The 11,970-nt window shown below is 33.1% G+C and overlaps 1 pseudogene; it reads left to right on the top strand.

Moving 5' to 3' along the window:
• Positions 1-11,185: 11,185 nt before the first annotated feature.
• LOC120583491 (uncharacterized) lies at positions 11,186-11,304 on the top strand (annotated as a pseudogene).
• The last annotated feature ends 666 nt before the right edge of the window (positions 11,305-11,970 follow it).

Raw genomic sequence — 11,970 nt, 5'->3', positions numbered from 1 at the left:
CCAAAATTATGTAAAAAATTAATTTAATAATCCTGATTTCTTTGTTATTGTTTCTAATGTTTTTATTTGTTAAATCATTTGAATTTATTTATATTTTCTAATTGTTGTTTATATACTTACTTTAAAGATAACTGATTATATGAAATTTAGTGCACATATTTATTTTCAGTAGAGAAAATGTTTCAGAGCAGAGATTATGTAATGTAAATGAAACAAATGTAGGAATTCTGGATGAACACTTATAAGTCCATTTGGTAGGCTATACCAAGAAGTCTATTCTTAATGTAGAAATTGGCATATTTGTATATCAATCTTAAATGACAAAGACATAAAGAAGATTTGCATATTTTAAGCAATATATTAATCATGCCATATAATCATGTAATTACTTCTTTATTTTCATGGATAAAAAGTAAATAAATGGGATTACTTTTAAAAGAAGTTACATATTGAAGCATGACTATAAGCCCACAAATCTCAAATTTATGCTCCAAAACTTGATTATAGATATAATGTGGCATTTGCAAATTTTACAAAATTGACTAATTTTATAATTCAAACTTGCGTCTCATTATATAAAATGCAAACAAAAAGAAGAGACAGAAAATTCCATTTTAGAACATAGCTTTTCATGCTATGTCTACACTAAGAACTATTCTTTGAAATATTGCACAGAATGTCAAAATGTGTTCCATGTCTCTACTCTCATCTGTGTTAATTGCTAAGGCACTGCATTATTATCTCTGCCTACAAAAAATTAAAAATAAAAAAGCAAATTGTCTTCTATGCCTCCCATCCTTAGATACCTCACTCCTTGTACAAGCTATGTATTAAAATATTAAAATTTCCCTCAAAAATGGTTATCTCCTTAGTGATTAAGTTCTCACTTGAGTGAGAGAAAATAGGATATAGCCATGAAAGGTGACAATGTGTCACATGTTAGCACATATCAGAGTTTATGTTGTGCCTAGAGAAAGAAGGGAATTGTGTTGATATAAACTTGAGGAAAAATTTCACTACTTTCTTATACACAATCTCAATTTCCTGCTGCCAATTACTTCTTTGAAATTTCTCAGAGATCAATCTCCCTAAATATCAAGGTATAAAATCTGAGACATATTGATTTCAATCAAGTGGCTTTGTCAACTCGATCAAATTACCTTAATTATTATGCTTCCTTTGCTAGGCACATCAGTTAAATATGTCCAAAATATCTATGTACAAAAATAAAACAAAAGTTGAGAATTTGGTTTACACCAAAAGAAGAGTATTTAAAGCAGTATTGTACAAATTTATTATTTAAGATCTCTAATACTGTAGAGATTCTGTCTGCAAAATATGTTCATTCATGTTCAAGTATCCAAGTTTGGTTAAGAATATTTTAATAGTCTCTAAGGCTTGGAAAAATCAAATATCTTAAAGAAAACATTTTTGTGTTTTCTATGTAAGTATAAATTAATTAGAAACATGTAGGAATAATTTTTCTTAAATTATCTAAAGATTCAAACATGAACAAGAAGAAAAAAAAAAAACAAATGTAGCCATGTTTTAGATTGATATTAGAAATTAAAATAAAAGTGTGAATATTTTCTAAATTCAAGAATTATTGGTTTTCTTAGACCAAACATTTAGTCAAGACAATGGAGTAGGTAAACACTGTGCTTGCATCCTCTCACAGCCATATCAAAACTAGAACTAAATTACAAAACAGTCATCATTGGTAGTCACCTGAAATCTAGCTAAACAGAAGTCCTATAACTGCAAATAAACAGAGAGGCCACCTCAAGACTGGTAAGAAGGGTGAAGAGGCAGAAAAGGTTGAGTCCACACCCACATGTGGTAGTTGAGAATTGGGAGGAATATCTCGACTGTGAAGGTTTCCTTGGAGGAGAGAGGGATCCCAGCTCCCCACCAGGCTCCCCAGCTCAAAGCACCAGTGTCAGGAAAGAGAGTCTCTACAACTTCTGGCTGTGAAAACAAGCAGAGATTATGGCTAAGTGAGATGGAGGATGGCCAGAGCCATAGACATTCATCGGGCCCATGTGCAAACTTACTCACTGTTGGACACACTCTCTCTGAGCTCCAGCACTGGGGCAGCAGCTTGAAATGTGGCAGGAACATATAGGGAGGAATTAAATTGTCTGACTTCAGAGCAAGGGCTGGAGGGCCAACTTTCTCCCAGACAGAAGTGCAGGTAGAATCCATTGTTTTTTTTTTTTTTTTTTGATTGTTTGCTTGGTTTTTTTTAAGTACCCCCCTCCCAGCATGCAGATACAAGCGGCCACCATATCTTAGTCTCCATCAACCTCGCTAACACTGGTCTCCCTGCCCTGGCAAATCCCTGAGACCCTGTCCCTCTCAACTTGTGGTCTCACCAAAGTATTTCTCAAGTTTTTTTCCATATAAATGGCCTGTCTTGGCTCATGCCATGGGCTTTTCTAAAATCTCTCAAAGATTCACAAAACTCAAACAAGCATCATCTGTCTTCTGCGTGCCTCTTATCTCCTGCTGAGCAGCGCAAGCCCAGCACTAGCAGCAGCCTGCTTCAGTTTGTGGCTTGGCCTCTCGAGGCACCTCCAAGCCCAATCTGAGTGGCAACCATCTGCAGATTGCTTGGTGACTCTTGGCAGGTGGCTCTGGGCAGGGACCTGACTGTGGCTGAACTTGGTCTGTGACAGGGCCCCTCTCAGGAGGCCCCGGGGCCAGCACACTCACTAGCCGGGTGTAGAGAAAGTTGGAGCACCATCGGGGGCTATATCCATGGATGACCCACCCAAAGGGCAGACTGGGCAGGTATCAGAGCCCTGCAAAAGCAAATTCAGCTCTGTAGGGTAAACCCCTCACCAGCCAGTCCTCACAATCAATTAGCCCAAGTGTCAGTCCCTTCCACTGATATGCAAACAGCAATCAAGACTCTACTACAACGGGAAGGCACATACAACCCATATGAGGAACACACCTGGAACACCCAGCTCAGGTGACCAGGGAAGACTGTGCCACTGCACCTCAGAGGATATCTACTACATAAAGCCACTTTACTGAGACTGGGAGACATAGCAGCCCTACCTAATACATAGAAACAAGCAGAGGGAGGCAGCAAAAATGGGGAGATAAAAAATCATGTCCCACATGAAAGAACAGAACAAAACTCCAGAAAAAGAGCTAAAAAAATGGAGACAAGTGATCTATAAGATTCAGAATTCAAAACACTGGTTATAAAGATGCTCAATAAACTTGGGTGAAAAGTAGATGAACTTAGTGAGAATCTTAACAAAGAAATAAAAAACATAAAAATGAAAATAGGAGACATTAAAAAAAACAGTCAGAAATGAAGAATATAATAACTAAAATGAAGAATACATCAACAGATTAGATAAAGCAGAGAATCAAATCAGTGACTTAGAAATAAGGTAGCAGAAAACATCCAATCAGAACAGCGACAAGAAAAAACAATCCAAAATATCATCATAGTTTAAGGGGCCTCTGGACCAAAATCAAGTGTACCAATACTTGCATCATAGAGGTACCAGAAGAAGAAGAAGGAGAGCAAGGACTTGAAAACCTATCTGAAGAAGTAGGAAAACTTTCCTTACCTGGCAAAGGAAATAAATATGCAAGCCTGGGAAGTGTAGAGAGTCCTAAACAAGGATAACCCAGAGAAGCCCAGACCAAGACACATCATCATTAAAATGCCAATGGTTAAAGATAAAGAGAGAATCTTAAAAGTAGCAAGTGAAAGGCAATTGGTTATCTACAAAGCTACCATAAGACTGTCAGTTGATTTTTCAACAGAAACTTCACAGGTCAAAAGGAATTGGCTCAAAATATTCATAGTGATGATAAGGATCTAAAACTAAAATTATTCTACCTAGCAAAGCTATTATTCAGAATCAAAAGACAGATAAAGAACTTTTCAGACAAGAATAAGCTAAAGGAGTTCATCAACACCAAAGCAGTATTACAAGAAATGTTAGGGACACTTCTTTAAGAAGAAGAAAAAAAAAGATAAAAAAATATGAATAATAAAATGGCAATAACTACATATCTATCAACAATTTACTTATAATGTAAATGGATTAAATGCTCCAATCAAAAGATGGGGTGGCTGAAGGGATAAGAAAACAAGACCCCTAAATATCCTGCCTACAAGAGACTTGCTTTCGATTGAATGATATACAGACTAAAAGTAGAAGAATGGAAAAGGTATTTAATTAAAATGAAAGAAAAAAGAAAACTAGGGTAGTAATACCTATATTAGACAAAATAGACTTTAAAACAAAAACTATAACAAGAGACAAAGAAGGACCCAGTAATCCCACTTCTGGATATTTATCTGAACAAACCTAAAACACTACTTCAAAGAGACATGTGGATTCACATGTTCATTGCAGCATTATTTACAATAGCCAAGACAGAGGTAACCTGGGTGTCCATCAATAGATGAATGGATAAAAAAGAAGTGTCACATATATATGATGGAATTTTCCCCCAGTCATAAAAACAAATGAAATCTTACCATCTGCAACAACATGGGTGCTCTTAGAGGGTATTGTGTTGAGTGGAGTAAGTCAGACAAAGACAAATGCCACACGATTTCACTTACAAGTGGAACCTAAAGAATAAAATACACAAACAAAACTGAAACAAGCTCATAGATACAGAGAACTTTTTGATGGTTGCCAAATGGAGGGAGTTTGAGAGGGTTTTTTTTTTTTTTTCCTGAAATGATTTAGAATGTTAACAAGAGAAAAATATAATGGCGATTTAAAATCTCAGATATCCTTATTGATTATGTGATCATTGAAAGCAAAATACAACTCAGATTGCATACTTTAACTATACATGGTATCATTTAGTTTTAAATCATAAATGGGCAAAATACCTATCACAAGTACCTTACAAATAAATTTAGTTTTTATTTTATTTGCACTTAACAGTCTCTAGATCATATTACTGTATGATAATATGCTTTTGTCTGAATAAAAGTATATAATCATTAACATTTATAGTTTTCCCTGGTAAAAAGGCAGATGACATACATTATCATTGTGTGATGTATAATTTGATTGCCAGCACATTAGGATTTTTAATGTAAGATTTATAATGTAAATTTCAATTCTGTGCTCTGTCAGTAACTAACAAATGTTGAATTATTTCCTTCCTTAGACATACACCATTGGAATCCATTTAAAGTGCTTAATGATGTATTAATAAACCATGATTTTCCAGCAGAGTTTCTGAACTCCCCTTACTGGCGCCAGCTCTAGTACTGCCAATCAAATTAGAATGCCATGGTTTCTCAGTAAATAAAGGTTAATTGGATATATAAAGGGAAATTGAACATCAGAAATATCTATACTCACATAATTCTTACATAAAATTTAGTTATTAAATTTATATTTATCATAAATGTGGCTTAAATATCCATACTTGCATGTATTAGAAATTTTTATTTTTTGTTTTGAATACAAAGGACTATCCACTTGTAATTTCAAGGAAAATCAGACATTTCAAGCTTAATATTTTCACTTTTGTTGACTTAATTTTTCTAATTGATTATTTCTCAGGAGAAACAAATTTATGTAGAATCATTTGTGCTTAGTAAGTTTCACAGTAAATGCATTTTTTTCAAATGCATTTCTCTCCAATCCTTGCTTCTTGATATATTAGGTAGCTTAAATTATAGCTTGTTTTTGATGGGTTCTGTTGTCTTGTATTCAATTCAGATGCCAATCATATGTTCTACAGTTGTAATAAAACTGTATGGAAAAACTTACTAAGTAAGTATTGATATTCATCAGCTACATAATTTTAAAAATATAAAATTATCTTGTGAGGAAAAAGAGAGTATGCTTGTACAGAGGATTAAATGTTTAGAGAATCTCCTCCAGATACAGTATGCTTAATAATGCTGAAAGTAAATGTAAAGATATATAGTTAAGACATGGCTTACAAGTGGAAATTTAAAGAATTTCTTGGAAGGCAGAAATAACAAAACAACAACAACAACTAAACTTCATAATAATAAGAAAGTAAGAAACTGGGAGCAATAATTGCTAGTCCAGAAGCTGGCCAGAGGACATAGTAGATGGAAGTCACCGATCTCACTTCCTAGTTTCATCATCCTCAACCTCACATCTGATATCTGCAAGGGGAAACTTCAGTGAAGGATATGAAATAATAAGAAAGTCATAGGAGAGTAAGAATTTGGGAATTCAACTTAGTCTCGCCATTGTTTCTAAACTCTAAAACAGATCACCAGTCACCCTAGTTTTTTGTATGTCCCCTTCTCCAAATTCCCAAACCTCATACTTGAAAACATGGAAATAATTAAGCACCTGGGAGAAACTCAAGCAAATTATCTCTGGGAAAAAATCATTTAATTTCATACTTAGGTCTCAAATATTTTCCACAAAGTTCTAAGGAAAGTGAGTTCACTATAGAAAATCACTAAAAATATGATAAAACTAGCCGCAATTCGAAAAATACCCCCAAAATGTATAATTAGGCCCAAAATAAAATAAATTTAAAAGAAGCAAAAATTTTAATTCTATTTTTAAAGAAATTTAAGAAAGTATTAACATAATAAGAAATGAGAGACTATCAAACCCGACCAGCTAGATTTGAAAAAGAACAAATTGAAAACTCTGGAAATAAAAAAGTTGAAAAATCTGTATGCTTCAAATAAATTAGCTTCAAAATATATTAACAAAAATATAAGCAGAATTATATGAAATAATAGTTAACACAGAACATAACTATGTGCAAATGCTTTTCTAAGTGAATTATGTATATTAATTTATTTAATCCTCAAAATAGTTGTAAGTTAGGTATTATTGTTATTTTTGTTTCAGAGATGTTACATTAGTCAGGGAGATTTTTTAAATGTGCCTCAGTCCTACAGATAGTAGCAAAGAAAGAATTCGAATGCAGGAATTTACTTCCAGAATCCTGAGTTTGACAAGCTATCATTTATCTCTAGAAAACTTGGCAAAATACTTAACAGGCATTTCACAGAAGAAAAAATATTAATATCCAATAAATAAAGAAAATACTGTTTAAACTCGACAATAGAGAAATGAAAATAGCAGTATGATCATAACCCTTCATCTAGAAAAAGAATCTGTTAATATTAAATGTTTGCAAGGATGTAAAGCATTGAGGACTCTCATATACTGTGCAGAGGTATGTAAATTTATGCACTTAATGTAGAAAAAAGTTTAAGTGTAATATACGTGTACTTTATGACCTAGCAATTCTAACGAAATATCTTGAGAAATCCTTGCACCATGTGCCCAGAAATCTGTACATACATATTTGCAGCATTATTGCTTGTAATAGTTCAAAGTGGAAATAAACAAAATATCTATCAATGGAATAGATAAGTAAAATACGACATATTTAAACAATGGAATAGTATTGAGCAATGCAAATGAATAAACACCATGAGTCAATATAAATGTATCTCAAAATTTAATATTAAGCATCATTCCATTTGAATGTATTTCAAATCAGGTTAAATTTTAAAATATTATTTAAAAATATGTATATTTTGTGAAAATGTGCAGAGAAAAACAAGCAAATGATAAACTCTGAAGAGTAACTTTTGGGGAAAAGATTTAAAAATAGTTATCTCCTTTTCTATTTCAAAATCTTAGACATTTTATAAGTTTAAAAATTTTTAATTCATGAAATGGTATTATACACATTCATTGGTATATCTAATACATCACACATTTTTAAAAGTAAATTTCAAAAGGAAAAAAGTATATTAAAGAATTTGGCTTTTATTATATATTTTTTTTATCACAGCTACAAGTTTGGGGAAGTTATTTAAATACCTTGGATTTATTTCTCTTATTTACAAAATAAATAAAATACACTAGATTTATTCAGCCACTCGTGTATTAACTTATTGTTATTATAAGCATTAAGCATTTTCTGTGTTCTAAGCAGTGTGCTACCTTGTAGTTACATAAAGATATAAGTTATAGCTTTTGCCTTTGAGCAGCTGACATTCTAGCACAAGAGTTGGTGATGCCACCCAGTTTTAATTTCATTATCAGATAGCGGTCAGCTCAGTTCATTCCCAAGTCAAGACAAAGAGAAGAATTTGGCCGGCACTGCAAACTTGGCCCTTATGCTTGCAGCCATCCATAGAAAGTTAAGGTGGATAAATAAAAAGGGATCACATACAGGCAGAGAGAGTAAGAAGAAAAATTCTTGGTTTGACATTATTGATACTAAATGAGAAAATAATCACGCCTGTGTATCATTGCATTCTAACCTTGGGTAACAATCACATAAAGATGCTCTGGGCTCATAAGCGTCATATTGAATTTCAATATATATACAAATTTTCAAAGCCTTAATAGGAAAAACAAGCACACTGAGAATGTATAAAATGGTAATACCAAGGCCGAGTTGGTAGTTTATGATGTTGTAGGGAAACAAAATCCATGTCCAATATCCATACTGCTTCTGGACTTTGCAAGCTCCGTATTGTTTCTATTGGGAAGGTAAAATGCTTCAACTGTTTTAAGAGCTATAGAATTCATTCTCAAATGACAAATCTTTCATTTCTGTTCCAAATATTTTTTAAAAAACAGATTTCCAAAGCAAACCCCAAATTTTATACAACCTTATGATTATTTTTTAATTTATACATATATATATATATTAATGTCCTGAAATATTTAAGACACTGAAATATTCAGTTTATGTTTGACCTTTCTACTTGTTTCTTTCTCTCCAATACTGCATATGTACCTTTTGTTAGGAAAGCTAAAATAAACTGACATATTTCCTTTAGTCTAGCCTCATGTGCATCTACTGAGCTGGCTTCTGTTTGCACTAATTGACGAGAGTGGCAATGTAAATGCTATGCAAATTAATCCCCTCTGGGACTCTTTTTTCTAAGTTAAATTGATGCCTATGCAAACATAGCACTTTGTAATGTTATTCTAAGGTATTTAATTTTGCGGTTTGTGTAGACATTCAGTATTACTGACAGTGATACATTGGCCTCCTATACTATCTGTCTCTGACAAACATTCTCTGCTTTAAACATAGCACTCTGGCTGATAATTTCCAAGCACATGAAATGAGATCTGATAATGTTAGATTACTGAAGATAATATCAAGTCATGGGAAATTTAAAGCTATACTAACAAGACTGTTGCAAATACACACACACACACACACACACACACACACAGATATCCCCAAAATTTTCACTAAACATATAACTAGCAATAGAAAAAATCCAGTGTTCAATGACTGTTAAGTTTCAAATATTTATTTTTAAATTAGTGACTATATTTAAGGTGGTTTATTTAGTTATACATTTTCTCTCTATAATTTATCCTTCATGGTAGAAGGTTGGGCTGTGCCTTATAAAATATTCAGCAACATCTCTGTCCTCTACCCACTAGATGCCAGTAGTATCCCCCTAAATTGTGACGATCAAAATTGTCTCTAGACAGTCCCTAAGAGGCAAAATTGCCCCTAGTTGAAAGGCTCTGCACTCAGGCCTCACAGATTCAGTGAGAACTCTCCTCTGACAGGTCAGAACTCAAATGTGTAAACTCAGGATTTTTCACCTCTCAGCTCCTCAGTAGTTTTCTTTCCTCTGTAGCTGTTCTTTGACAAGACGTATGATATCCTTTCCTACAAATGTGTGGTTTATCATTAGGTCAAACGACTTAAGCAAATACATATATGCCAATTTATGGAGCAATTTTTCACATAGCTCTTTCATCTCTCACACTGTGATCCAACAATTCCAGCCACATTGGCCTTACCAAACTTTAATCTCTGTCTCCTCACCTCAGTGAGATGGACATGCCCTTCCTGTGAACTCCTCTTTGCAGACAAAAAAACAAGATCATAGGGTTTCTCTCTCTCTTGCTTTCTTTCTCTGAGGGTCAGAGTCTTGTACAACCTGTTGTCCAATTTTTTTTTTTTACATATATATTTATTGGGATGGCATAAATTAATAACATTATATAAGTTTCAAGGGTATGATTCTATAGCACATTATGAGTTTAGTGCATGTGTGCTTACCACCCCAAATCTAATCTCCTTCCGTCACTATATAATTGACTGTCTTTACCCACTTCCCTTCTATACCCACCATACTGTTATCTGTGTCTATGAGTTTGTTTCATTTAATTTGTTGCTTTCTGTTTTATACCCCACACATGAGTGAAATCATATGGTTCTCATTCTTTTCCATCTAACTTATTTTGCTTACATGATAATCTCAGTATTCACCCATTTTGTCACGAATGGCATTAGCTGTTTTACATAGTTTGTCCAGCTTTCTACTTGTTATGGCAGGAGGGCAAGTCCATTAATAGTTATCCCTTCACGACCAGAAGTAGAAACAGCATAAGAGCTCAAGACTACTGGGCAATGTCTGGGCATACTTCGACTCTCAGAAGTTGAGTGGTCTCTATAAAAATAGTAAATGTGTTTGTTCCCAAATATATTTATGTTGGACATATTTGTTATTTTAATCTAAGTTTTTAATTATGTAATAAAGTATTAAAAGAAAGAGTTGTCTTTTTTTGGAAAATGTAAAGTTTCAATAAAGACAAATGACTAAAATTTTTTGTCTCATTATATGCAAGATACTTGTCAAAGCATGGGAAAATATAAAGATTCTAAATTGTTTCCACTCATGTTTCTTCACAAATACTTTCAAGTTTTTACCTGAACTTAAAATATCCCAAACATAATATCATAGTTAAGGCCATTACAGTGTTGTTTTTTCTATAAACACACATGGAACTGCAGTTTGTGCTCTCAAAGAAAAGTCTTATTCCAACATTAAAGTTCCACATTAAAGACAAATAAATAAATATTTGTAAATATTAATTAAAACAGGAAGCCACTGTCAGGACAGAATATAAAGAAACAGAAAGGTTTTTTATAGGCAAAGGTGTCAGACAAAGGTGCATTTAATTCCTTATCTGTTTAATTTGTACACAAAACATATACAGAAAAAGTAGGCTAGACTCAGAGGAAAGAGGAGTGAAAATTGGTGAAAGAAATATCAATAACAAGATATGCCGATGATACCATCTTACTGACAGAATGTAGCAATGATTTAAAATGACTTCTGACAAAAGTAAAATAAGAAAGTGCCAAAGTAGGACTGCATTTAAAATTAAGAAGATAGGTCTATGGCCATGCTACCCTGAACAAGCCAGATCTTGTCTGATCTCAAAAGCTAAATAGGGTTGGGCTTGGTTAGTACTTGGATGGGAGACCACCTAGGAAGATCAGGTGCTGTAGGTGTTAAAAAATAAAAAATTAAAAAATTAAAAATTAAAAAAGATAAAGGATTGTAAGCTAATGAGTTCCTTGCAATCTGTGATGTCAACCAATGGTTGCCTCACCTTAAAAAATAAAATTAATAAAATAAAATAAAATAAATTAATTAATTAATTAAATAAATAAAATAAATAAAAAAGATAAAAATCTGACTGCAGAAGAGACACACAACTTTAATATAGACAATTAAGATATCAAAATTGTTAAAAATTTTGCTCATCTTGGTTTAGTCATTAATGCAATTGGAGACTGCAGCCAAGAAATCAATGGAAGAGTGATACTTAGAGGGCAGTAATGGGAGAATTAGGAAAGATCATTAAGAGCAAAGATATGTCCTTAGAAACCAAGACTAAAAACATCCTCATTCTCAGCTCCGCCTCAGATCATCAGGCATTAGATTCTCATAGGCGCACTGGTCCCTGGTGTCACAAAGGTTGGGAACTTCTGGCTCCATTAAATGAGTATACCACAATTTGTTTATGCATTCACCAGTCGATAGATATTTAATTCTAGTTTGGGCAAATTTAAATAAATCTTCCATAAATAATAGCCTAAAATTATTGTGTGAATATATATTTTTTTCATTTATCTTGAGTCTGGGAGTGAAATTTCTGAATAAAATAGTATATT

This window comes from Pteropus medius, unplaced genomic scaffold (genome assembly GCF_902729225.1).
Source record: "Pteropus medius unplaced genomic scaffold, Ma_sr-lr_union100, whole genome shotgun sequence".
Taxonomy (NCBI): domain Eukaryota; kingdom Metazoa; phylum Chordata; class Mammalia; order Chiroptera; family Pteropodidae; genus Pteropus; species Pteropus medius.
Note: the sequence above shows the minus strand (reverse complement) of the source record. Positions and strands in the feature narration are given on the sequence as shown.